A 23,653-nucleotide genomic window follows, 5' to 3' on the forward strand; every position below is an offset into this window, starting at 1 on the left:
CCCAGGATGTGGAACATCAATGCTAAAACAGGCACATTCCTGGCACAAAACCCTAAGAACATCCACATAGCTTCAAGCTTCTGAAGGATCCACATGGGGATGGGGGTGGAGATGGCATGGTGACTAATTATATCTGGTGGTGTAGACTCTGCCAGCAGATGTGGCAGGAACAACAATGAGGGCAAGAAGACCTCAGGCAAAGCAGTTCAGAGATAAGCTGTGTGCTTTGGGAAACACAGCAGATGGCCATAAAACACTGTGAAGACAAGTCCTGCAAACACCTGCCAGTACTGACTTATCACACCCCAGATTTACAAGGAGAGCCCTGCAAGGCACAGCTACCCCACATCAGAGACATGTAAACAGGGAAGCAGTGATAAACTAGTCTCAGGCCTTCTCTGTAGGAATCTTGAAGATGAAAAGCATTGCTTAGAGGGGTCTGAGATGAGTTGATTTTAAATTTTAAGAATTTTGAAGCTAGCTCAGGTGGACAAAGGTGTTTGGAAGCTCAGCTCTGCTCTGAGGTGAATTCTCAGAACCGGGGTATCCATCACTGTACTCCCCTGGTGACTCAATATGATTAAGGGGTTTCAATCCAGGGAATGAAAGGTGGGAAACAGAGGAAAACCCTAGGCACTGCCATCATATCACAGGGATGATGTAGTTCATAACATTTATCTTTACTTTAATTAGTATAGATGGGGCCACTAATAAAACATCAAAGTTAGTGATGACTGTCTTTGTTGATCAGTTATCTGGGGAGAGTCATGTTATTTTGCTCTTTCTGGGAGATCAGAGATGGCTCACTATTACTGTCCAAGAATATCCTAATATATAAAAAGCCAGGGGCCATCACAACCGAAACAACTGGAGAAACGACCAAAGAGTGGGCTGCGTGGGGCCACCGGGCCAGCAGGGGGGTTGGTGAGGGATGACTAAATGACTGAACAGCAGGCTGTGTGGAGTGACCAGGCCAGCAGGGGGGTCAGTGAGGGACAACCAAATGACTGAATGGCAGGCTGTGTGTGGTGACCAGGTTGGCAGGAGGGGCAGTTGGGGGTGATCAGGCTAGTGGAGGAGCAGTTGGGGGCGACCAGGCCAGCAGAGGGGACAGTTGGGGGTCATCAGGCTGGCAGGGGGCAGTAAGGGGTGACCAGGCTGGCAGGGGGGCAGTTAGGGGCAACCAGGCCGGCAGAGGGGGGCAGTGGGGGTGATCAGGCCAGTAGGAGGGGAAGTGAGGGGCGATCAGGCAGGCAGGCAGGTGAGCAATTAGGAGCCAGTGGTCCCAGATTGTGAGAGGGATGTCCGACTGCCAGTTTAGGCCTAATCTCCGGGATCGGGCCTAAACTGGCAGTTGGACATCCCTCGAGGGGTCCTGGATTGAAAAGGGTACAGGCTGGGCTGAGGGGACCTTCTTCCCCCATGCACAAATTTTGTATACCGGACATCTAGTTATCCAATAAAGAAAGAATCTCCACTTTCACAATCCTATTAGGATAAAGCATTTTAAAAATTACATGCATAGTGCTAAATAAATAATTGGAAATTAACAACTTACTTAATCTGCTGGATGTTGGGAAATGCAATAAAACTGTCTTTGAAGAGATTCTGTGTACAGGGCAGACAGGAGACAGTCTGTTGTGTGATAGGGATGCATTTGGTGAACAGATAGAGAGAGAATTATGACTTCTCTCTCTATCTGATGCAAGGCCATCAGAGAGCATAGGAGGAGGAATCCCAGTTCCATCCCAGTTTTAGTGTAAGTATGGCCTCAATATAATTCCCTTTCATCACATAACTCAGGTTTGTTTCTACATCCTGCGTCTAGGACAGCAATCATAGCTATAAACCATATCTATCCAGCAACATGCTCTACCAACCACTTTTTCAAGTAGATTTTTTAATAAAAAGAAAATAAATCTCCTATAAAGATAGCTTTGAATTTAGAAAGAGGGGTAGGTTGCATGACTAGCTGTGCCTTCTCAGTACCCTGTAAAGCACTTTTCAGAATGTTATGTACTATACAAATCATAACTGAAGCTTAGAAAAATAATTAAGGAAATTACATACTATCAAAAAAGGTCTACCTTGGTGTTCCTGATTATCTCACTATCAACTTGAATTATTTATTTTTTCAAGAATGTTATGTTTAGAGACAATTTTCATCAGTGAGTCAACCTTTGACTGCTTGTATGTATTGGTTTACCTTCTATTATTTATCCCCATTGCTCTTTCAGCTTTCACCATTTACTGAACTCTGATGGGAAAAGAATGTCTGATTGCTGGAATGCTGACAACTTGATAAATGACTCACATACATACCACACACACACATCACATACACATCACATACACGTACAACACACGCACATACCACAGACACCCCATACATACATCACATACACATGTAGCACATGCACACACACCACACACATACTACACATACCGCACCCTACACATACAACATACACAGACACTACACCCCCAAACACACCACACACAGGCCACACACCACATATACACCAGATCCACACACTGTAAATAGTGTGGAAATTTGTCTTCAAAGTCGACTGCTTGTAAAGCACCCCACTTTCCAGAAACTCCTATTTGTCTGTTCTTATTGCTGTAAGTAATAACAGACAAGTAGGGTGATCACCATGTGCTTCTTGGCTTTGATAGGAAGGTCCTCAGGGCTGACACTGCTCTTGACCAGCCTGGGCCTCCTGTCAGAGGTCAGTTGTTCTCCCTGCCTGTGGCTGCAGGTGTGGTATTTCCTCACGTGGAGGCAGAGGGGCTCTCGCCTGATGGAAAGCCTGTGATCTGTGGTTCCTGCTCCAGACCTCCAGTCAATAACAAGCAGTGCCTTGGAACATTCCAGTAAATGATAGAAAAGATTGCTTATTTAAGTGAGATGCCATTATTCTTATTGAATTCACATCAAGGAAACAGAAGCTCTGAGAGATGCATCATTTGGTCTCTACAGTCACTGTCTTCAGAATTCAGGTTGACCAGACTCAAGAGCTGTCCTGCTTTCTTCTTATATATAGAAGATACTTTGTTCTTTTAATTTATTGCTTTAAGGACTTTCACTATACTGTTCACCAGCCAGTAAATTTTTAAGATAATGGGACTCACATACATTTAAATATATTTCTGAGTGCAGGCCTGTAAATGACAGTATATAAATCACTGTGAATTATTGATTTACAACCATGGAGGTGATACAGAGCATCTGCTTATGACAGCAGGCCCAGGCCTATTCCTGGCTACAGAAATATCATACCTATGTTCCTCTTAGCTTGTGGTTATGAAACTTGAAGAAGTGACTTTGTGAAATATTATATTTTCTTGAAAAATCCCTCTTGCCTTCTAGTTTAATGCATTCCCTCTGCAATAAGGCCCATGCATATTGGTGAAGAGAGCAGATCATGTAGCCCACTCACCTGAAACCTGCTGCATTTTCAGCTGCACTGGCAGGCGGGAACAAGAGGCCTTGCCCTCAGATTGACACAGACTGAGGAAAGCAGACACAATTTTCACACTTGTTTTCCTCTGCTCACTAGGATACCTCTGTTCATCCAACTGATGAGACGAGTGCAAAAGTTGCTCATCTGAAATTTATTTCCTGGAATTTCCTATATATTTTTTGAGAAGTCCAAAGGGATAGTTGTTCACTAAATTCATTGTATAAAATCAGGCCGGTGACTCCTCACTTAAATGATACTTCTTCATTTATCTTGATGGGCCTGCAAGTGGTGATTCTATTATTTGCTTTTGTTTCTTTGGTGTAAATCTTATCTCCTCAATTTCCTTGAGGTTAAGAGCCATGATGTATACTTATTGATTATTTAGTAATTTTTTCTGGTTAATTGATGGGTGATGAGACATTGATAAAATCTATATCACTATGTTTTTGGTTAAGATTTTGTCTATCCAGATTGGAGTAGAGAATCAGACCTAGACAAGGATCCCACCAGGAATACTAGGTTACCCTGGAAAAGGAGATGCATGTAATTTTTATAGTTATTATACTGCCCTTCATCTTCTCTTTGTTTTGCTTTTTTTATTGGCATCCTAAATGTACAAAATTCTTAAGGCTGTTTATACAGTCTTAACCAACAATCTCTTATCAATGTATCTTCCTTCATCTTTAACAACTTGTTTCCATTAGCTGAGCCAAAAAGCAGGCTCTTCCCATGAGGTAACACACTACAAGTTTCCCCTGGGGTTCCTCTTCTGCAGGGATAGAACAAGAAAGAATTACTTTCATTTTGATACTCTTCTTTGTTTCAACCTTATTCCAGATCTTTACCTATTCAAAGAGATGCCCATGCTGTGCCATTTCCTTTGGGGTTTCTTGTCCCCTGGTTTCCTTCCATCCATCCTCTGTCTCACTGTCTTCCCAGAGATACTCCAAGGCAGGGGTCAGAACTTGTGAGCTAAATTCAGTTCACAGATGTGTGATTTATTTTTTTTATTTTTTGTTATCCTCACCCAAGGATATCTTTCCCATTAATTTTTAGAGAGAGTGGATGAGAAGGAAGGAAGGAGAGAAGGATGGAGGGGGGGGAGAGAGAGACAGACAGACATTGATATGAGATAGACACATTGATTGCTTGCTTACTGATGAGGGGCCAGAATTGAACCTGCAATCCAGGTAGTGCCTTTGACTGGGAATTGAACCCATGACCCTTCGCTGCATGGTGGATGCTCTATTTACTGAGCACACTGGCCAGGGATACAGGTATGTGATTTAAGAAACAAGTCAAATTGGGTGCCATCACACTAAAAAATAGAAAACTGTCAAGGTTCTCCTGAAAGCCAGAGGATCAGGCAACAGTGTATTGCACAAGGTGAGAATCCAAGGAAGGTGATTGAATGTGGGCATCTGGAGCTGGTATAAGCTCTCTCCACTCTCCTTCCTCCCAATCCCCCATAGGAAATCCTAACTAGCTTCTGGCTGCCCTCCCTCATCTTCCCTCCCTACGTGGATCCTGGAGGCATTCAATTTTGCAAAGGAATAAGAACATCTGAGCATAGAGACCCAGTGTGGTATGATGGCTTTGGAATGTGAGGACTTGACTACAAGTTCCACCTCCACCAGCTGCCTCATCAGGGGTGGTCCTTGAATTTTTTATTTTTGTTTTATCTTTTCTTTATAGGGCTATTGAGAGGAATTCAGGAAGCAGTGGCATGAAAGTACTTCTCAAAAGACAAAGCAGACATTGGCTCTGGTAACCACTCCCTTGTTTATCTCATGCAGGTTCTCCAGGGTCCTTGGTGCTGCCTACACAAGAGTTTGTGCCAGATGTTCCCTCTGCCTTTAACTCTCTGAGGGTGGGAATATTTGCTCATGGATCTTAGAGGCTATGACACTATTAATCTAGGCAAGCCATTTTTTTCATGTTTGTGACCTCCCTTAAAAGGGCAGGTAAAGCAGAAAAGCATGTTGGACTGATTTTCTTATGGGTAGGCCATCTTACTTGGTCAAAGGAAGAAGGGTGATTCCTATGTGCTTACCCTCCATGAAGGTTTTTATTACAAAGGGCCTCACACACCCACATACTGCCCACGAGCTGGCATGACCCCAGGATAAATAAAGCATGCATCTTTCTTATTAATCACCAATATAAAAACAATATGGCCTCTCTTTCTATTGTTCTGTGCCTGGTTCACACCCTGTATAATTGTGTACTGTTTCTATAGCCCTGACATGCCCTAAACTACTACCAACATTGACTGGCTGGCTTATAAAGTGTGTTATCTATTCTCAGTGTCTTCATGGAGTTCCCTGAGAGTTGTCCAGGTGGTGACTCAGGCCTTCAAGGGCAGTGCGCAGAGAGGTCACCCATGAGGGGAGCTATGGTGACTCCGAAAGCTTCTCATTGATAACCACATTCATTTCTGTGAGAGTCACTTCATAACAATATCTAGCTAAATGTCTACATTTGCTTCCTAAACCAACTAAATTCTATTACAATTAGGTCATTCTATGACCACTTTACAAGGCAAACTCTTTGAAAGGGAGTTCATTATGATAGCATTCTTGACAAAATGGAACAGTTCTTGCATGGCTCTGTATGTCTGCAAGGAAAAGAATTTTGCTCTTAAGAAGGCAGGTATTTTACCTCAAACACACATGCTTTACAATCATGCTGAGCAGGAGTTCATCAGCTTATGAGCTACATGCTGGTTGAAAAAACTAAAACAATGTAGCCACAATTTATTAAGTTTCTAATTTTAGATATACAACAGAATTTTGCTTAATTTCTAACTGAAGTTAATGTTCATAACTTTTCTCTGAGTTAAAGCAGAGATTTTCAACCGGTGTACTACAAGAATTTTTAAAACATGCAATACCTGACTATTTAATCAAGGGTACTGACCTCTTTTACCTTAGATTGTCAAATTTAGAAAAATGACAACAGCCAACAGCAGTCTGGTGTGAATGCATCAAAATTATTTTTTGTCAGATCAGCAAAAATTATAACATATTTTTGGTGTGCCACAGAATTTTAGTAGTTTATGTGTGCTATGAGATGAAAAAGGTTGAATATGGTTGAGTTAAAGGGTTTTTATAATAACAAATTTCTTTAATTCCAAGCTATATTTAGCATACTAATTTTAACACATTTGAAATGAGGAAATAATATACTCTGGAGAGATAGTTTGTACTCACTAGATACCTGTGAAGTTCTGTATATTCCCCAATTTTTTCTGGGCTCATGAAATAGGGGCAAGAACTTTATGTGTCACTTTCAGGTTGAGGCAGATAAAAGTTTTTGTGCCTCCTTCATTTTTCTCTCTCTCTGACCTTGGAGGCCATGTGACCCAGACAGCATAGTTCTAAGAGCAAGCTACCCAACCTGCATTCAACTGTGATGAAAAAACAAAAACAAAAACAAAAAACACAACAATATTATGGTAAGTAAGGTCTGTGGGGTTTATTTGTTACTGTAGCATAGCCTAGTCTACCCTGTCTAATACAAACATTTAAGGTAAAGGGAATTTTTTCCACTGAGAAAGCTAATATTAAATCTATAACAACTTTTACAATAATTGCCATAGAACCCCCAAATACAAATTCTATTTATTTTGGTTCTATTGGTAGATGGGGAAACTTTTTAAAGCAGTCGCTACCTTTAGAGAAGTTGTCAATTGAAGGAGGGTGTGGTTTATAAGAAATTCCCTGTAGAATACTTTCAAACTCCCATGCCACCTTAATCCTTATTCTTCTTACCCTCCAGATTCTGATATAACCTTTTATGTTTTTCTACATACTTTTGAGAACCACAAATTAGAGGGGGAAATTTTTGTTAAGCATAGTAATAGTTGCTTTAAATTTTTTATTTTATGTAAAAAATATTTTTATATACTAGTATATATATTGGAGGAGGAGGCCAAGAAGCCAATGGGATGAGGTCAGGGCCATGGAGGGAGTGAAGAGAAGTCCTGGCAGGTCAAGGATAAAGAGATGACAAAGAGGGTGCCAGGCCAGCATGGGGAGGGTTGAAGAGGTGACCAATGTAGAGACATGCAAGGGATTGAACAAAACAAGTGAATATACTGAGGATAATGGAAGTCAATTCTCCTACCACTAGAAGATAATTACTAGTATAAATACGAAAGTGGCAAGGCCAGAATAAGCTCTGTGCTTTTTGATTGGATGTGTATGCATCTGTATGAAATCATGGTTTCTAATATATATAATTGGAGACAAAAGTGGTGTACATTTATATGGGGGATATGCATACACGCATATATTTATTAGCTCCCCCTCCCCTCTCTCTGAGAGGACCTAGAAGCAATCATACCCAGTAGCTATGAGTGTATCTTGCACCCAGCTCTTAATTGCTAAACAAGATTCTCCACTAAAAGGATCCAGGACTTCTTGGAAAAAATGGCTGATTTCAGGTTAGGGCAGGGAAGGTCTAGATGGGCCTGAAATGAATATCTTCTTCTACTGGAAAGTAACAACATACTCAGAAATGATGGAGATTTGTGGAAAGGGCACAGAAGCCAAGCCCAAGGCTCCCACTGGTCAAATTTTAGATAAATTGAGCATAAAAATAAATAATGATAGTAATAGATTATAACTAACTGAATAAAATCACAATCCATGAGTTTATTCTGATGTAAATAAATGAAATCAATAAAGTCCTTCCAAATAGAATGCAGCTATGAAATTTGGAAAGAACTATGAAATGTAAAACTTCCCTCTGAGTAACCAAAGTACTAGTGATAATTGATTCAAGACAGTCATTAATGGATGCTAAAACTAGTGGGTAGAAATTTTATAAAGAGCAAAGTATTTCACCACAAAATGCTAATTTGTTATAAGGGAAAATAGAAACTTTTATAGTGTAGAAACCTGGAAGACCCCCAAACAAGTGACCATACTTAACACCAGTGGTGATTAAACTGAGCAAAGTCCTGTGTCTTCTAAGATGAGTAACTGAGATGAACAGCAGATCACTTCTATGGATTCCTACCCAAAATGCATAATTTCAACTCAATTATGGTAAAGTGCTAGATAGTGGGACATTTTACTGACTGCTCTATAAAAACTGATGAGTCTTGCAAGATAAGGAAAGACTGAGCAGTTACTCCCCAGGGAAGGTAAGTAGGGACATGTTGCTAAGTGCAATGTGTGGCCTTCTGTTAGATCTTGGACCACTGTGCCTTTTCCTTCCTTTCTCCCCGCTCCCCCCGCACCCTCTCTCTTCCTTGCTATAAAGAACATTATTGGGACAAACAGTGAAATTTGACTGAGGTCAGTGGATTAGAGGATAGTAATATATTAATATTAATTTATTTTTCTATTTTTACTTTTTATTGTGGTAAAGTGCATAACCTAAAATTTGCTATTTTAAGGATTTTGAAGTGTTCAGTTCAGTAGTGTTAAGTATACCCACATTGTCATTAATGTTAACTTTTTTCAATAAACATGTAGATTTATTTATTTATCCTCACCTGAGGTAATGTTTTATTGATTACAAGAGAGAGAGGGAAAGAGAGAAACATCAATTAGTTGCCTCTGACCTGGAATCAAACCTGCACCCCTTTTGGTGTATGGGATGATGCTCCAACCAACTTAACCACCCAGCTGGGACAACATATAGAGTTATTTTAAATCAGTTTAGTACATGATACAGGTTGGTTTAGCAGCTTCTAATGAATTAAAATTGAAATTTCTAAATACAGCAGTGTCTGCAGTTGCTATATGAATATTAACTTTATAAATTTGTTCAGTTTTTGAAATGATAGCCAAAAACCCACCTGATTGATGCTCATTCATCACACTCTTCTCAATTCTGGTCACTTAGCTGCATCCTGAGTTAGGATGGAATTAATGCATATTTCAGGCTTCAAAATGACTCAATTTAACTGCCAAGTGAGTCATGAAGTTGTTGGGCACCTACAGAGTTACATTTGGCATATCAAGAGAAGAGAATATAATTCCACAGCAGCAGCCCTTTAAAATAAAAGAAGACAGCCACAAGGCTCATGCAGAACCTTATAAATATTCCTGTTGAGCAAAATGATTTAACTGATTTTTCTTCAAGTACGATGCTACAAAATATCCTATACATGTCCTTTGAAACTTGAAAGATCCCAGAATAGTATATTCCATGTGGGACATCTTGAAAGATAATATTTTTGCTTTAGTGACTTACATGGTAGTCCTTGTTAATCTAACAAGTCTGTTTACAAAGTGTGGTAGTTTTGTTCTTTCAATTTGCAGAATTTATAGAGAAAGAAAATTACAGCCTGGACAACCAAGGCAAGGACAATTCCTCCAATGAAACTGGCAGCTTCAAAGGCAGACTTCCGCACAGGTTGTAAAGTTGGAGTTCAAGTGGTATTAATTGTATCTGGCATAGTCACTATAGAAGAAGGCATGGTTGTAGTTTTAGCTGTAGAATTTGTTGGCAATAGAGCGGCAGTGGGCTCAGAACAGAACTCTGTTCTGTTCACCACCAGGCAGTCACTCACTTTACATTCTGTTCAGATGCAGGTAGTATTAGCAACAGCACTGCTAGCATTAACACTGCAAACACAGCTCTTATGGCTTTCACAGGTTTCTGGTACTAGAGTGGTGGCCAGCGCAAGGCTTGTCAACAGCACTGGGATGTCCTGTTGCTGGGCACTGAAGCTGAGTTTGGAGCCAAGGTGCTTTTCAGAGCTAGTCCTGGCACAGAGCACAGCCAATGCAGCGCGCTGCCCAGAGTGTAGGTGGTCCAGGTCTCTCTGTCTCCTGTGGTGCCGCCCCAAAGCTAATGTTCACGTTTTGATTTGGTTGGTTGTCCCTGTAGTTGTAGGAAATTCTCTTCTTTTCCCTTAGGAAATATGTATTTCAGAGGATATATATATATATATATATATATATATATATATATATATATTACATATAAGCACAACTATATAACAGAGAGAACACTGATAAAGCAAGTGTGGTGAAGTAGCATTTGGAGACTCAGATGCATATTATGCAGTTTTTTCTCAGCTGCCCTCCCACCACTCACCAGCCTTCCTGGAACCATATGCTAGTATAGGAAGCCTCTTGCTCATTCACTCTTTGAGACTGGGTCTCTAAAAAAGAAAGAAAGAAAGAAAGATTACTGAGTAATAAAATGGAAATAATGAACAGAAAACTAAGAGAGAACAACAAGTGTATCTAATACTCATCCTTCCATGATGACATCTACACTAATAAAAGAGAAACATGCAAATTGGTGTCACTCCACTACACCTACCAGCCAATCAGGGTGAGTATGCAAATTAAATCAACAAAGATGGCGGTGGCCACAGAACTGGAGGCTTGGGTTGCCACCAATGATAAAGGAAGCTCAGCTTCCCACCTTCCCTGGTGCCACTCAAGGGAGAGAACAACATGCTGGTGGGGCCAGGAGCCTGAGATATCAACACAGAGGGGCTCCTGCTCCAAGTCTCCACGGTGTGGCTGGAGGCAGGCCCCCAGTGGACACACAAACACACACACACACACACACACACACACACACACACCACATGGGGCACCTGCTCCGAGCCTCCGATGCCGCTGCAGTCAGACCCCCAGCGGGGACACATACACTCACACACACACACACACACACACACACACACAGGGTGCCTCCATGGGGAGCAGGCCTAAGCCATCAGTAGGACATCCACTGAGGGCTCCGGGACTGTGAGAGGGGGCAGGCTGGGCTGAGGGACCCCTACCCCCCAGTGCACAAATTTCATGCATCAGGCCTCTAGTGAAGAAAATAAAACTCCATTACTATTGAGTTCCAGGTTTCTCTCTCCCTCTGCAAGGCTCAGCTCCATTGCTCTCTCCTTATCCAGGCTTCCCCTCCTCACCCCAGCTTGCCCTTTACTTCTTTGAAGTCTTATAGCAATAAAAGTGATTCTCTATTGTATCAAGATTTTGTGTTGTTTTCTGTGTATAGTTTACTAAAGCAAGGTTTTAGGTATTTATTTTAATTGTGGTAAAATACATTTAACATGAAATATGAAATAATGTATTTGCTTCTTAAAGGTATCCACATGTCTCAGATAAACAGGAAAGGTATTAAATAAATCTGCATCTTGTTTATGAAACAAAATCCTCAAGGAGATTTTTAGTGTTCTTACCATTATGATTAGCATTTTGTGATTACAAATGATAGCTGAGCCATAAACTCAGTATTTAGAGTAGTTCAAGAAGCAATATGAATCTCCTCTTATTCACTCCACAGGCAAGCCCTGTGGAGATGGGATTCTGTGGTTCCTGGTGTCTAGGTGTTGGAAACAGTGATTTAGAACACAGATTGCTTGCTTCTGTTTCTACACCTTTTACCTGCATGGCCTGTCCCTGAAACCTGCACTCCTCCTGGGGGATGACAGAAATGGACGTCAGGCTGAGTGAGTAGCAGCCTATGTTTCAATTATTTAAATTGCTTACTTCACCCTTGAGCCTACACATCTCCATTGCAGAGAGCAATCAAGTCACCACCGGTTTGTTATTTCGAGGAGTTCCTCAAGTTGTGGGATGTGTAAATAGAGACTGACGGCCAGAGTAGGGTGGAGATAGGGTTTTAAGGGCTGGATGAAGAAACAATAGGGCTGGAAATAAGACTGTGCTTTGGTTAGCTTTTATAACACAGGAAAGCTGGTGCTGGTCCAGAAAGGCCAGTCCTTACCCATAAAAGAGGCCATTAGCAGGAAGACCTGGGGACAGATTTTCATTGCAAGTTGCACAATGTAATTACCTGGGGAGCTTTGAAATATCCAGCCTTCCAGGCCACACCTAAGATCAATTAAAAAAAAAAAAGATATCTGGTGTTAGAATCCATAGTTTTTAGAGTTCCCTCATTGAGTAGGATGCATGCTGAAGTTTGAGAATCGTTGCTCTAAGGCCACACTCATATATGACATGTGTGACACCTTCTGAAAAGCATAATGGCTTGCAGGAAATTATTAAAAAGCAGTAAATGACTTTTCTTTAAAAATTGTACATCTTTTTAAGAAACCCAATGGGGTGATATGAAAAAAATTTTTAGCAATAGTTATCTGCAAACCAGTGTGGGATTATGGTTAATTTTGTTTTGTTTTGCTTCTCTATATTTTCAGAATTTTCTTAGAAGGGCCCTGGCTGGTGTCTCTCAGTGCTTAGAGCATCGCCTCACACACTGGAGGGTCTTTGGTTCGATTCCTGGTGAAGGCATACACCTATATTGCAGGTTTGATCCCTGGTCAGAGTGCAGGTGGGAGGCAACCAAACCATGTGCCTCTCTCATATCAATGTTTCTCCCTCTCTTGCCCTCCCTCCCTTCCTTTCACTCTCTCTAAAAAAATCAATGGGAAAAATATCCTCAGTGTGGGTTAACAAAACAAAACAAAATTTCTTAGCAGGAAGCCTCTAACCATCCTATATAATAAAAGCCTAATCTGCAAATTGTCCCCTCCAGTGGTTGTTCCACTGGGAGTTCGACTGGGAGACCGGGAGACTGGGAGTTTGACCACTCACTATGACGTGCGCTGACCACCAAGGGGGCAGTGCGGAACATGGCGGGCATCGGTGACACCCTGTGACCTTTTTCCAGCTACCTGGGGTTGGGGGTGATGAGGACAGAGCCGCAGTGAGTATGCAGGGTGTCTGCCAAACTCGCTCTCACTCCCCGTGCTACCCTCTCCAAGGACTCCAGGGATTGCACTCTGGGGAAGCCCCTGCGCTCAGGTGCCCGGCACCCACGCAGCATCTTCCAGGTGAGCCAGGCTGTAGCCACTGGGACCGTAGGGGCCGGTCGGGCTCCCTGTGGTTTTGCCAGAAGCTGGTCTGCAAGGCCGGCAGGGAGAGAGCAAACTGCCCACCTGCTTCTGTAGCATTGCTGGGCGGCCCAGAAGCCCAGCTGCATCCCAGCCCGTGGTGTCTAGCCACGCTCCCCACATCTCTGCATGGGGACTTGGGCACCAAGACTGAGGTGGAGGGGGGCACACGGGGGCCCAGGGGCCCAGGTACTGCCCAGGGCCCAGAGGTCAGCTGGGACGTTCCCTTCCATGCCAGACACTCATGCTTCGATCGCCAGCCAGGCCTAGGGACCACACCTGTGGATGAATTTCATGCACTAGGCCTCTAGTTTTTAATAAAAATAATTCAATTTTTAAAAAGGAATAAGTTGTAAATAACTTTAGATTTGCTCATAAAGACAGAGACAGCATTATTTAAAGATGGGGCACTGACCTGGGAAGTACAGAAGCCTGGAGTGTCCCCTGGAGAGCACACAGAACTGATTTAGGGTCTCTGCAATGAAGGGGTGTGGACAGCAGTCTGACCCCTTGTGATGATTCTGTGTGGTGCATCTCTGTCACCTCCAACACAAAAGGCAAGAGCAGCACCGTGCTGGGCTCACACTCCCAGACACCAGGTGAGGACACCCAGTGCCTCCTGATTTGGCAGTGACCTTCCAGATGGCTCCAGTGAGGTCACTAGTCCAAAACTTCATTGCCAGCCACTCCTCTGAAGTGTATTTGCTGTGATGACATTCAAAATAGTGTTTGTGCAGGACCAGGTTTCTCTCTAGCAAAAGCCCCTCTGTGCAAAGTGTAGGGCATCAAGCTTTGAAGACACATGAGGAAGATCTGCTTAGATTTACAGATGTGTGTCATGAGTTCTAGAATGAGCTGCCTCTCCAACTTTGATTTTCAGGGCTGCTGTGGTGTGATGTCAGATAAACTGCTCCTTGCTGACCTTTTCCTACTGACAGGAGAATTCCTGGTCTCACCTCTTTTCATGGAATTCCCACCTTCCTGTGTTGAATGAGACAAGGTCAGAGAAGTAGCCTCGGTGTTTACTAAATATCACAGTTCACTTTCAGGCTTTCCTCCTTCCCAGAGCAAGGATATGAACTCAGAAACTTAGAAGGGGAATGAGCAAGTCATCTTCCCTGGGAAGCTGGGTACATCTGGTCAAATACAGTGGCAGCTTTGCAAGGGTAGAAAGGAAAGATAGGGCTGGAGACTTCAAACTGACTTTTCAACTGAGTGTTAAAAAGACGGTGGAATAGAGACAAGATGTTTCCCTGCAGCACATTTTATGCCATAGCTTATTATTTCCAAGGCTGCTCATTTGGGCTTTCTTGTCTTCCCCACCCCTACACCAAGCTCTGACAGCCCCCATGGTCATATAAGATCAGCTTTCAGAAGTTCCTGCCCCACCCTTAGGCCCCAGGCCCCAGGCTATGATACAGGCTGTTCCCTACTGGGTGCTTTTCCCAGTGAGAACAGGAAGCAAAATCAGCATCCTCATGCTCCCTCTAAAGATTCATTTCTTTCCTGATCTCATCCTTCACTTGTATTGCTTTATCAATTCCTACTGCTGACATCTGGAATGAAGGTTGAGAAGAAAAAGGGAGGGAGAAAGGAAAGAAGAGGCATCTGCCATTACCTTGTTTGTGCACTTCAAAGGGTTTACTAATGAGTGTTCCTATTGTCTGAATTCCTTGTCTGGACTTGGGTTTTGCAATCTATACACTTAGGGAGATCACAGAGAACCGAAATGCAGCTTTCACAACAGGACAGAATAGCATTGCTCCCCCCATCCCTGGAATCAAAGAGGCAATTGTCAAAAGAAAATGAATTTGACTTGGAGGACTCACACAGCTATTGGAACAGGTTCACGAAAGATGAAAAAATGACCTAGTTGAGGGAAAGCAAAAAGATGTGGAAAGAGAGCTGTCAAAAGCCAAGTTAAAATGAAGTCATCTATAATAATAAAAGCGTAATATGCTAATTAAACTGGATGTCCTTCCAGACATCCTTCTGGACGATCTTCTGGACAAAGCCAAGGCTGTGAGGGAAGCCCGGGTCCTGGGTGCCAGAGGGAAGCCAATACCAGCAGCTGGGGGAAGGAAGGCCTACTCTTGCATGAATTTTGTGCATTGGGCCTCTAGTATTAAGATAATCTCTTGACGAATCTGCTTACCACTACCGCTAGACTTCCTTAGATAGTGGTAAAACCAAAGAGAATAATGTTAATTACCATCCCATATCTATTCCTATTCTTCCCTCCCCCTATCCTGTCAGCCAGTGGTTGTTAACTGGTGTGATGTTGGTGATTAACATTTGGCATGGTCTGGAGATATTTTTGGTTGTCACAGCTGGGAGGAGGGGTTACTGCATCTAGAGGACAGAGGCCAAGGATACTGTTAACCATCCTACAATGCACAGGATAGCCCCCTGCAACAAATTATCTGGCCCAAAACTTCAAAAGTGCCAAGGTTGAAAATTCCTTGCATAGGTATTTATTCTCAGCATGAATAGAATCAGAAGGGCAATATGCATGCCCCTTGATGAGTCTTCGAAGAAGTGTTTTGTTGTTTCTGTAAAGTTTTGTTCTTACATTCATCATCACCATATTTACCCCATCTGTCACACTGCAGGAGCCTCCCTCATGGTCTTCCAGAACCTTAGAAATATCTCACAGGTCTCATATCCAGCCTTTTCACAGATCTATACATCTTCTATGCAGTTATTCTTCCTTTATTATCTTCATGATCTATGTTCTATTCTTCTTTCTGATCTCAATTTTCCCTTTATACATTCTATCACATATTTTTCCATTGTTTTTCTGATCCTATGATTGGAAGTCAAGTCCAAACATTCATAATACAATAAAACAGGTTCCAAAACCAGATTGATGGAAATGTATGGAGTTTAAAAGTCATATCTAAAATCATGAATCACATGACCACAGGCTTTTGTGGATGTCTGGCTGTAGTAGGAGACATTTCTCTCTTCTGGTTGCTGCTGTGAGGACAGGGTGCTGTTTTGCTGATTTGAAATCTGACTCCTTGAGAGAGAATAGAGAGTAGGTGAGAGATATCTCTCAGGATCTTGCATCACGAGATAGTTGAGAAAAATTATTTACATTTATGACAAAAACAAAGCATTAAATACTAAAAGAAAAGCATCATAAGAATTTGTGTGAAGTTGGAGGATTCCTCGCTTTGTTAACACTGTGAACAAAGTCATCATAAATGACTCAGTGGTTTCCAAAGGTCAACATCTAGTCATAATCCAAGATCAGCCAATCTGAAGAGATTTACAGAGTTAAAAATGGTTTAGATATATGTCTGTGAAGGGTCAAATTTATACATAGGTGATTATATTTAGATACAAAATAATTCCAAATGAGAAAATGTTCTGAAACTGAACCTAATGCCCTATATATGGAGAATATCTGAGTCCTTCTTCAACACAATTCTATAAATGCCTTAATTCCTCTCACAACATGAAACAATCAGGTGGCAACAATACAAAATATGGCTTGTAGAATACAGGAGGATATGTACTGGACCACCCATGTGCCCAAGGAAGAGAGACCCTACTTTGAAGCTAGCATGCAAGATGCATTCACGCAGTCAGATGCTGGAAATGTGATGGAGATGCCCTTAGTGAGCACAATGCTCCATTTACACATTCTTTTGCTTGTGATCCATGGGAGACAAAGGACTACTGATATGAGTATGTGAATGTGCATAACTATGCCTGTGCTTGTGTCTGTGTGCACAGCTATGGCTGTGGCTCTGTCTATGAAAGTTTTTAGACGGAGATCTAAATTAGGCTCAACTGTGGAGGGCTAAGACTTCTAGTATGTCCTGGCATTTAAAAAAAAAACACACCCAAGAAAACCAAGTTTGAAATTAAAAAGAAAATGGTAGTTAATTATTGGACTTCTGTGTTCTCCTGTACTGTAGGTAGCTAGATCTTAATGAGAAAGAGAGCAAAGGGAAGTTGCAGCTTTGCAGTCCCCCCTTAACCGCCCCCGCCGCAGGGGACCACCAGTTTGCCCCTCACTCCCTCCAGATCACAGTGGGAAAGGATAGTACAAAAGGGAAGGGGGACGTAAGCACAGGCACAGTAGAAGTCAAATGGCATAGAGGCCTGTCAGTCTAACCTGGGAAAGGGATCATTGGTTAGGGGGTGAACCCATCAGAAACCCCCAAAGCTGGGGAGTTGGTTGGTTATTTTGAAAAAGCTCCTGGTCATAATCCCAGAGGAACAAAGTAGCCTCTCTCTTGCTCAGTGACCCATTCTGGCACTGTTTGTTCTCTCTCTCTTTTTTCACCTGGGAACATGAAACCTGTGGGTCTAGCAGCTAACCGGGGCCCACAACAGACCCCATGGGCTCTAAAGGACTAAGCTTTAATATGAAACAGTATCTCTGGACACTGGCCTTTGTTTTGGCCTCGATGAAGGCAAGATTGGACTTTTCCCTTGGTGGGACAGGGGGAGATAGGACATTGAAAACCCATCGGCAGCCTTCTGTTTCCACCAGAATAAATCTTGCCAAGCCACAATCTTCCCTGCGTGGGTCCTTAGAATGCTTTTCTCCCAATCCTGTGGAAGAGCCTGATTTCCACCAGCACTACTACTAGTGCTTACTATACCTACAAACATTTATTGAGTTCTTACTATGTGTCAGTCACGCAGATAAGAACTGAGTACACAGATGAATAAAACAGACACTGTCCTTTTCCTCATAAACTTGGTTGCTCACTTTCTTTATCTCTTTCTTCTTTCAAAACTTCCATGTAATCTCATCCTAGTTTTATGGCAAAATGTTAGAGAGGACCAACAGCGAAGAGATTGCAAAAAGACACCATAAAAAACACACGTCAAATGATTATCATAGACTAAAAATCTCTCAAAAAAATCTATGGTGTGAGCCCTTCTTGGAGCACTCCCGTGACCTTCCTTCTCTCAGGCACATACCTTTTACCTTTTTTACTCCTAAACTCTTAGGGTCCCCATGAGACAGCTAGGGGAACAGCAAGCAGTGGCAGAAGACTCTCCTTTTGCTTCTGTAACTTCCTTTCCTGAGTTCATACGGTCGCTACCCTCCAGCCCGCTTTCTCTTTCAAGGAATTTTTCATGGATGGTTTTTAAAATTTGGGAAAAAACCCTGTAGGAAAGTCATGGGTATCCCACAATGTTTAAGGTAGAGAAACTGAGGTTCAGAGAGGCAAGTGTCTTATCCAAACCCCTCTTGTGAGAAGTGCCAGATCTTTGGTTTGGCCCAAGTGAGTCTGGTTGCAAAGGCCAGTTTTTCCTACTGCACCAGACTGCTTTCTAAACCACCATGGGATAGGGAAGAAGTGCTCCTGCAGTGGTCCTAGTTGTGCTTGCTACTTGGTGGTTTATCACAAGTTCGAGACCCCATGTTGAGAAAACTTGGGGAGAGGGAGCTGAAACAGGAAATGGAAATTTTTTCATCAGGCCTCAAAATGCACTTGGCAGGACAGAACAAAGAGGCTGTGACCATGGAAATGCACTGATCCTTTTGTTTTGGAGGTGCCAGTGACCATGGATGCCGTACCTTTGTCCTCCTGACCCCTAGACCAGGGGTCCCCGTCAACCTCAGCTGCCAAGACAACAGGAAACAGATAACACAACACTTTTATTCAGCCCACAAGGTCACTGTTATGTCATCAGATGGTCTTGAGGAAAGGTCAGTTAAAGCTTAAGCAGCCCCCTGGAGTTGAACATCTGAGCTTAGAAGTCTCAGAGAACCCATCTCTTTGAAAGTGAGGGAAGTTTAATTATTTTTAAAAGCTGGAAGAAGTCCAGGATGTGAGGATGTTTTCTTTCTTTTGTGTGAGGCAAATAAGCAAGCAGGGAAAGAGTGTGTGTTTGGAGGAGGGAAGAAAGGGAGTTACTATTTTGGTGCCTGACAGCAAGAACATAGAGGCGGAAGGAGCCTGACTCTCCTTGAAGCTACTGATCAGAAGGCATGCCAGAGGCCATGGGGAGTCGCTTAGGGTGGATTTGCTGGGGAAAGAAGCCTTGAGGTGATGGGGCCAGAGGGAGGGCACATCGCTGCTTTTTTTAGTCTTTTTCCCTGCAGAGGTTGGAGTGGGTGAGGAGAAGGGCAAAGAAGCTGGGAGAGGAGAAGGATATAACTTTTCTGTATGAAGCATTAGTATAATCAAAAAAGGACCTATGATCAGGTCAATGGAAGGATGTGTGTGTGTGTGTGTTCATGCATGTGTGTATGTGTGTTTAGCAATAAAAAGCAGAAATTAGAAATTGTTGTAATGATTTGCTCATAAGGGCAACTATCAAAATTTTAGTAAAATGATTAAAATTGTTCCTAAACAAGTTAAGCACAAAATCTGAAAAAAATAATTTTTAAGTTGAAAAAATGTTGAATGACCTGAGTGCTATCTAGAAGATATTCACAGCCCACCCAGAACTGTTCTCAAGGCTTCACACCTGTCAGGACTTATCTCTGTAAGGGAGGCCTCCCTCAGACATGATGTTTCCAACTGAGCAACTAGAAAAGTGAAACCCAGGACATGGTTGTACTCTGCTTCCTAGCGTATGTTCTTCATTCTTTCACCATTCCTTCAATTCTGTGCAGATATTAGAAAATTATAGTTATACTTTTAATTTCATAAGCGTTTGCAATGTAGGAGAAAAATGCAACATGACTACTGGGTGATACAGTCTGAAAAATCAAGAATAAAAAAATGGACTCCATCTTTGTATAATTAAAAGTCAATATCTATTGAATGTTTTTTTTTATTTTGTTTTTTAAATTCCACATATAAATGGAACCATATGGTATCCCTCCCCGACCCCCCATCTGACTTATTTCATTTAGCCTAATACCCTCTATGTCCATCCAAAACACAAATGTACTCATAGATACAGAGAACAAACTGAGGGTTGCCAGATGGGAGGGGTTGGGTGAAAAGGTGGAAGGATTAAGAAATACTAATTTGGTAGTTACAAAATAGTCATGGGGATGTAAAGTACAGCACTGGGAATATATTCAATAATAGTATAATAACTATATGTGGTGCCAGGTGGGCACAAGACTTATAAGGGAATCACTTTGTAAGTGTCCAACGACTATGATCTATACCTGACACTAATATAATATTGAATGTCAATTATAATTAATTAAAAATATAAAAAGTCAATATCTATTAAAAGCTGACATTCTATTGGTTACAAGCATCTGATGGGAATACATAGTTGAAAAATGTTTCTCAGGTGAATCTCAAGAGAATTACTGTGAGAAAATATAGAACTTGAGCTAGATAAAAAGTTGGAAAGAGGTGAACAAGGCGGGAGGGGAAAGAAAAGGGAATTCAAGTTTCCGGTGGGAGATCCGTAAGGCACATGGAAGACTATTGCGGAGACTAGATCCACTGTCCACAGATGGGTGATATAATTAATCAGGAGAGTGGGAAAGAAGTTCAGCGACTAATATACTGAATGAGCATCATAAAATTACTCAACAAATTCTGTCTTCAATCATTTGGTTTCTATAATCAGGATTACTACAAAGAATATTCCCAGAGTGCCCAGACTGGCTTAAGAGAAAAGCCAGGGGTACATCTTCAGACACCTGTGTCCTCAGCAACTGTCTTCTGCTAGGATGCCCTCTGCCTGCATGAAGACAGTTCACCCACCTGGTAATGACAGACTGGTGGGCCCTGCAACTTGGGGTTTGGCCGAGAGTGATCATGCGTCTCTGTGTCACCCAGGTTCTTTGAAATGGCAATGTAGAGATGAGCCTATCTGACAGTACTATGGTAATTTACCAGAGGGACAAGAATACACACCTACTTTAATCTGGGAAAACCACAGTTTTTCTGTTTCACAGCTCAGATTAAGCCTGCAGGCAGTATGTCACTTTCTACTTTAGCCAGTTTTACAGAAATTGAATTTTCTCAAATATTCTTTGGGTATTTCTTTATCTGAAGACCCTCCAAATAGCTGAGAGAGTGGTGAAATCAATTTTCTAATTCATATAATTTATTTCCTCATGCTTTTGAGCAGAAAACCTTGGGAATTATAGTAAAAATTATAATTTCTTGCAAAACAAATGAAATTTCATGTAATCTCTAATAAAGAATATTTCACAATATATTTGATGATAACATCTTCTCTCTCTCTCTCTCTCTCTCTCTCTCTCTTATTATTTCTACAGATAATTAGATCTGCCTGACCAGCATGGATCAGCTGTTGAGCATTGACCTATGAACCAGGAGGTCAAGGTTGGATTATCGATCAGGGCACATGCCCAGGTTGTGGGCTCATATCCCCAGTGTGGGCGGTGCAGTTGATCAATGATTCCTTCTCATCATTGATGTTTCTATCTCATTCTCCCTATCTCTTCCTCTCTGAAATCAATTAAAAATATATTTTTTTAAAAAAGAAAATGAGATCTGAGTTCCAAGATGCAGTGCCAAGAGCATCCTCTTCCTTTAGTTCATCTAAGGATCTCCCCCACTCCTTAGTCCCCCTGGAAACAAGGCTAAAGGCACGTCTCTCCGTGGGACAGGGCCCGAGAAGATTAGGGAGGGGAGGGACAGGGACATTGGTAAACCACATGCACAAAAGCTTGGCCAGCTATATATTCAGGATATAGCAAATGAACTCTGTCCTGATTTGTCTCCATTATAAGTTCATGTAGAGAATAGCATTCTTTGTTCTCTATTGACATGGCATCAGTTTTGCCACCAAATAAGATATCTTAATTGTTGATCATTTTCCTCTGGAATTATTCAGAGGAAAATATACTATCTTCATTTTGAGACCTATAAACAAATCTTTCAGTGCCTCCTACCCCCAATGAGTCCATAAACATGACCAAAATAAGGCCAGCTATAAATATATGCCAGGCTCAGAGACCCTGATGTTATTTTATGATAGCATCAATCACATAAAAACTCTCTCAGCTGCCCTCTGTCCATGCCCTGGTTGGAAACCTGGTAAACAAAGTAAGGAAATAGGAAGAATCAGCCCACCTTCTCCCGCCCTCAGGCCACCACTAGGCTAGGGACATGCAGCACGGGATTTGATGTTGTACCAAGGCTACAGTTCTGCTTCTCGTTGGGCCTGAGCATTGTAGTTGCCTAATTATGTTTGCTTTTATATCTTATAATATTGTAATATTTTCTATTACAGAAAAGTGAGCAGAAAATTATGGAGATGGTCTAATTTTTCTCTCATGAGCAGGGGAAAGCTACTTTTAAACCTCATTGAACAGGCATGGATGGGTAGTAGAACAATATAAACAAAAGTGGCTTTTATGACTACACTAAAAGCCCAGCAGGTGAAATCGAGTGGCCTCACTTACCAGCGTGCAACCCCGCCAGGCTTGCAGCCCCGCCCACCCTTGCGTGCCCCGCCCACTCACCTGCCGCCCACCACACTGGCAGCCTTGCCCACCCGCATGCGCCTCACTGCCCGCTGGCCGCCAGCCTTGCTGTGATCAGAGCCTGTGGGCCACGCTGCAGAGCAGAAATTGAATGAGATGGGACTCCAGATCCGCTGCGCAAGGTGGGACCCCAGATCCCAAACCTGCCGCACGAGGCGGGACCCCAGACCATCCACATGGTGAGACCCATCAATGCACCTCCTGGTGACTGGTTGTTTGGTCATTACAGCGTTACGGCCATGGGCTTTTAATATATATAGATCCCTAACTCTTGTTTTTCACTGTAACAGTTACAGTTATCAAAATGCTTCTTTGTCATTCAAGTTCACTTACAATCATTTCACTAAGAAGAAGCAGATTCAGTGAAAACCTGAAGTAGAAAAAGCCCATTTAGACTTCATTGTTTATAAAGTTAATATCTCCTGGGAATCAGGGCCATCTCTCTCTTTCCCATGGTCCTCCCTGTCCTCTTAATTAAGGCTTCCCTGATGAATCTGATGCCTTTCACCCTGTCTGGCCTACTCAGGGAATATTTTGCCAGATTTTTAACCATGTCTTTTGCTCTGAATCCATGTTAAGCCCAACCCTCTGCTTCTTTCAACTTGACTGCCTTGCCTCCGTGGGAGGTGGGACGGAAATCACAGTTTCTGCCACTCTGTATGTCAAAGGAGGTTTGTTTATCCTACTGTAAAGTCAATAGGCAACCGACTTCCTGCCAAGGACTGCATTCTGGGACAAGAAAGCCAAGCTGATAAAAGGGTTGTTTTGTAGACAGCTGTGCTGAAAAATATGCTAATGGTGCACCTGATAATGGTGTGCTTCTTTCCCCTGTACCGCCACATATTGAGGAATGTGGGAATTCAATGGACCAGGAAGGTTTAGGTTGCCCTTCACCCACCTCTCTGATCAAAAGAAACTTTTGGTTTCACCAGT

At 42.3% G+C, this 23,653-nt stretch overlaps 1 pseudogene; it reads right to left on the reverse strand.

Annotated features, from left to right (window-relative positions):
• Positions 1-9,708: 9,708 nt before the first annotated feature.
• On the reverse strand, positions 9,709-22,944 carry LOC139002498 (sialomucin core protein 24 pseudogene; annotated as a pseudogene).
• Positions 22,945-23,653: the final 709 nt, after the last annotated feature.

Source organism: Myotis yumanensis, unplaced genomic scaffold (assembly GCF_028538775.1).
Source record: "Myotis yumanensis isolate MYYU_CA2020_CCGP unplaced genomic scaffold, mMyoYum1.0.hap1 SCAF_2, whole genome shotgun sequence".
NCBI classification, from domain to species: domain Eukaryota; kingdom Metazoa; phylum Chordata; class Mammalia; order Chiroptera; family Vespertilionidae; genus Myotis; species Myotis yumanensis.